This window comes from Trichosurus vulpecula, chromosome 3, assembly GCF_011100635.1.
Source record: "Trichosurus vulpecula isolate mTriVul1 chromosome 3, mTriVul1.pri, whole genome shotgun sequence".
NCBI classification, from domain to species: Eukaryota; Metazoa; Chordata; class Mammalia; order Diprotodontia; family Phalangeridae; genus Trichosurus; species Trichosurus vulpecula.
In genome coordinates this window covers 57,829,567-57,834,455 of record NC_050575.1, presented here as the reverse complement: position 1 = coordinate 57,834,455, position 4,889 = coordinate 57,829,567, and the positions used below count along the sequence as shown (strand labels likewise).

Below are 4,889 nucleotides of genomic sequence, written 5' to 3'. Positions count from 1 at the left end.
CCCCAATTGATAGACATCCCCTCCATTTCCAATTCTTTGCTACCACAAAAAAAGTTGCTATAAATATATTTTTTTTCCTTTTTTAAAAATCTCTCTGGGATACAGACCTAGGAGTGTCATTGCTGGACCAAATGATATGCTCTCCAGAATGGTTGAATCAGTTCACAACTCTACCAACAATGCATTAGTGTCTGAATTTTCCCACATTCATTCCAACAATTCTCATTTTCCTTTTCTGTCATATTAGCCAGTTTGATAAGAGTGAGGTGGCACCTCAAGAATGTTTTAATTTGCATTTCTCTAATCATTAGTGATTTAGAGCTTTTTTTTATATGATTATAGATAGCAATGAAGAGTAATAAGTAGGTGTTGGTGAGTAATTGTGAAATGGGCAAGTTCATGAAACCCAGAAAGGTGGTGCTGGTCCTGGCCAGCTGGTACTCCGGGCGCAAAGCCATCATTAATGATGGGACCTCCAACAGGCCCTACAGCCATGCCTTAGTGGCAGGTATTGACCTCTACCCTTGAAAAGTGACTGCAGCAATGGGCAAAAAGAAGATTGCCAAGAGATTGAAAATCAAATCCTTTGTGAAAGTTTATGACTACGACCACCTCGTGCCCACCAAATACTCAGTGGATATCCCATTGGACAAAACAGTTGTCAACAAGGATGTGTTCCATGACCCTGCACTAAAAGGTAAGGCCAGGAGGGAGGCCAAGGTCAAGTTTGAGGAAAGATACAAGACAGGCAAAAACAAGTGGTTCTTCCAGAAGCTAGTTTTAGAACTATTGTGTTGGTCAGTAAATAAAATGTTTACTAAAAATTAAAAAAAAAAGAGTAATAAGTAAGCAAAAATATCTGCTACAATGACCACATCTGACAATGTATATTCTGTCCTAGTAGTGCCCCACCTTTCTGTCATGAGGACATTGGCTATTCTCTAGGACTTTCACTGGTTTTTTCAGATTCACAATTCAGAATTTGACTTCCTTTTAGATATCTTTTTGTTTATATTGTTGTAGTCATTTCCCATATATGTTAATTTAATTTTTTATATTTTATTTATTTCATTAAATACGGCCCAATTACATGTAAACATTTTTTAACATTCATTTTTGAAAATTTCAAGTTCTAAATTCTCTCCCTCCCTTCTCACCTCTCCTTTACCCCATTGAGAAGGAGAGCAATATGATATCGATTATACATGTGAAGTCAGCTAAAATTTATTTCCATATTAGCCATGTTGCAAAAGAAAATATGCACACATACATGCACAAAAGATAGAGTAAAAAATATACGCTTCAATCTGTAGTCAGAGTTCATCAATTCTCTTTCTGGAGGTGGATAGCATTTTTTTTTATCATGGGTCCTTTGGAATTGTCTTGGATCATTTTCTTGATCAGAGTAGCTAAGTCTTTCACAGTTGATCATGCTTACAATATTGCTGTTATTGTGCACAATAGTCTGATTCTGCTCACTTCACTTTGCATCAGTTCATATAGATCTTCCCAGGTTTTTCTGAAACCACGGTGCTCATCGTTTCTTACAGCACAACAGTATTCCATCATAATCATATATATGTTCAGCCATTTCCAAATTGATGGGAATTCCCAGCTATATGCCATAAATATTATTGTACAAATTGGTTCTTTTCCCTTTTCTTTGATCTCTTTGGGATACAGGCATATTAGTGGTATGGCTGGGTCAAAGCCACTGCTTTATAGCCCTTTAGGCATAGTTCCAAACTGCCATCCAGAATGGTTGGATCAGTTCACAACTCCACCAATAGTGCATTAAAGTCTCAATTTTTCCACATCCCCTCCAGCATTTGTCATTTTATATGTTTTTTTAGGTGCTATTCTGTTTTTTTAAAAAATTATTATTTATTTATTATTTTTAAGTTTTCAGCATTGATTTTCACAAGAGTTTGAATTACAAATTTTCTCCCCATTTCTACCCTCCCCCCCCACTCCAAGATGGCATATATTCTGGTTGCCCCATTCCCCAGTCAGCCCTACCTTTTGTTACCCCACTCCCCCCATTCCCTTTTCCCTTATTTTCTTGTAGGGCGAAATAGATTTCTATGCCCCATTACCTGTATATCTTATTTCCTAGTTGCATGCAAAAACTTTTTTGTTGTTGTTGTTTTTGAACGTCTGTTTTTAAAACTTTGAGTTCCAAATTCTCTCCCCTCTTCCCTCCCCACCCACCCTCCCTAAGAAGGCAAACAATTCAACATAGGCCACATGGGTATCATTATGTAAAACCCTTCCACAATAATCATGTTGTGAAAGACTAACTGTATTTTGCTCCTTCCTATCCTATCCCCTTTATCCAATTTTCTCCCTTGACCCTGTCCCTTTTTGAAAGTGTTTGCTTTTGATTACCTCCTCCCCCTATCTGCCCTCTCTTCTATCATCACCCCTTTTTTAATCTCCTTCCTCTTTCTTTCCAGTGGAGTAAGATACCCAATTGAGTGTGTATGTTATTCCCTCCTCAGGTCAATTCCAATGAGAGCAAGATTCACTCATTCCCCCTCACCTGTCCCCTCTTTCCTTCCTGTAGAACTACTTTTTTGCCACTTTTATGCAAGATAATTTACCCCATTCTATCTTTCCCTTTCTCCCTCTCAGTATATTCTTTTCTCACCCCTTAATTTCATTTTATTTTTTTAGATATCATCCCTTCATATTCAACTCACCCTGTGCCCTCTGCCTCTCTATACATGTATACTCCCTTCAGCTACACTAATACTGAGGTCTCATGAAATATACACATCATCTTTCCATGTAGGAATGTAAACAAAACAGTTCAACTTTAGTAAGTCCCTTATTATTTCCCTTTCTTGTTTACCTTCTCATGCTTCTCTTGATTCTTGTGTTTGAAAGTCAAATTTTCTATTCAGCTCTGGTCTTTTCACTGAGAAAGCTTGAAAGTCCTCTATTTTATTGAAAATCCATATTTTGCCTTGGAGCATGATACTCAGTTTTGCTGGCTAAGTGATTCTTGGTTTTAATCCTAGCTCCATTGACCTCTGGAATATCATATTCCAAGCCCTTCAATCCCTTAATGTGGAAGCTGCTAGATCTTGTATTATCCTGATTGTGTGTCCACAATATTCAAATTGTTTCTTCCTGGCTGCTTGCAGTATTTTCTCCTTGACCTGGGAACTCTGGAATTTGGCAACAATATTCCTAGGAGTTTTCTTTTTGGAATCATTTTGAGGAGGTGATTGGTGGATTCTTTCAATTTCTATTTTACCCTCTGGCTCTAGAATATCAGGGCAGTTCTCCTTGATAATTTCTTGAAAGATGATATCTAGGCTCTTTTTTTGATCATGGCTTTCAGGTAGTTCAATAATTTTTAAATTCTCTCTCCTGGATCTATTTTCCAGGTCAGTGGTTTTTCCAATGAGATATTTCACATTGTCTTCCATTTTTTCATTCCTTTGGTTCTGTTTTATAATATCTTGATTTCTCATCAAGTCACTAGCTTCCACTTGCTCCAATCTCATTTTTAAGGTAGTATTTTCTTCAGTGGTCTTTTGGACCTCCTTTTCCATTTGGCTACTTCTGCCTTTCAAGGCATTCTTCTCCTCACTGGCTTTTTGGAGCTCTTTTGCCAATTGAGTTAGTCTATTTTTAAGGTGTTATTTTCTTCAGTATTTTTTTGGGCCTCCTTTAGCCAGTCCTTGACTCGTTTTTCATGGTTTTCTCGCATCACTCTCATTTCTCTTCCCAATTTTTCCTCTACTTCTCTAACTTGCTTTTCCAAATCCTTTTTGAGCTCTTCCATGGCCTAACACCAGTTCATGTTTTACTTGGAGACTTTTGATGTAGGCTCTTTGACTTGGTTGACTTCTTCTGGCTGTATGTTTTGGTCTTCTTTGTCACCAAAGAAAGATTCCAAAGTCTGAGTCTGAATCTGAGTCCGTTTTTGCTGCCTGGCCAAGTTCCCAGCCAACTTACCTGACCCTCGAGTTTTTTGTCGGGGTATGATTGTTTGTAGAGTATAGAGTACTTTGTCCCAAGCTTGAGGGGCTGCGCTGTTGTTTTCAGAGGTACATAGCAAACTCTGCCACACCAGCGCTACTCCTCCCCCAAGAACTGCCAACCCTCAGAACTAAGCTGGCTCTGCACTCCTGCTCTGATCTGTCACTTAATTCCTCTCACCAGGTGGGCCTGGGGCCAGAAGCAACTGCAGCAGTAGTTCTGTAGCTGTACCACCTCCATGGCCCAGGGGCAGTGGCCGACCTGCAAACTCCTTTCACTCTGTCCCCGCAACAGCTTTTCCCACTAACCTTCTCTGTTGTCTTTGGTGTTTGTGGGTTGAGAAGTCTGGTAACTGCCACAGCTTACTGATTCACAGTGCTAGGGCCCGTTCTGCCTGGCTCCTGGTCTGGTTGGTCTGGGCGCAGCCCATGCTGGGCTCTGTTCCCACTGGGCTCCCAGGTCCATGTGATAGACCTTACCCAGTGACCACCCAGGCTGTCCTGGGCTGGATCCCTGCTTCCCTCTTCTACTTTGTGGGTTCTGCAGTTCTAGAATTTGTTCAGAGCCATTTTTTATAGGTGTTTGGAGGGGCCTGGTGGGAGCTTACGCAAGTCCCTGCTTTCCAGCTCCCATCTTGGCTCTGCCTTGTCATTTTATATGCTACTTTTAACAAGAATTAGGCCACTTAAACCTGACCTTCCCAAATGTTATACAGACCTCATAAAGTAAGAATGCCTCCTCTCTCAAGATTTTCTCTCAAGAAAATCCTTTGTATATTTTGACTGAGAAGAAAATTTCTGTTTAAAATGATGTTTAAGTGAATTTTCCAAAGATATTTAAGTGTATTAGATAAGTAACAAAATGACTTAACTAAGAAGAAAATGAGTAATTTGGAG

At 39.5% G+C, this 4,889-nt stretch overlaps 1 pseudogene; it reads left to right on the top strand.

The window, feature by feature from the left end:
• The first annotated feature begins 387 nt into the window (after positions 1-387).
• On the top strand, positions 388-828 carry LOC118842070 (annotated as a pseudogene).
• Positions 829-4,889: the final 4,061 nt, after the last annotated feature.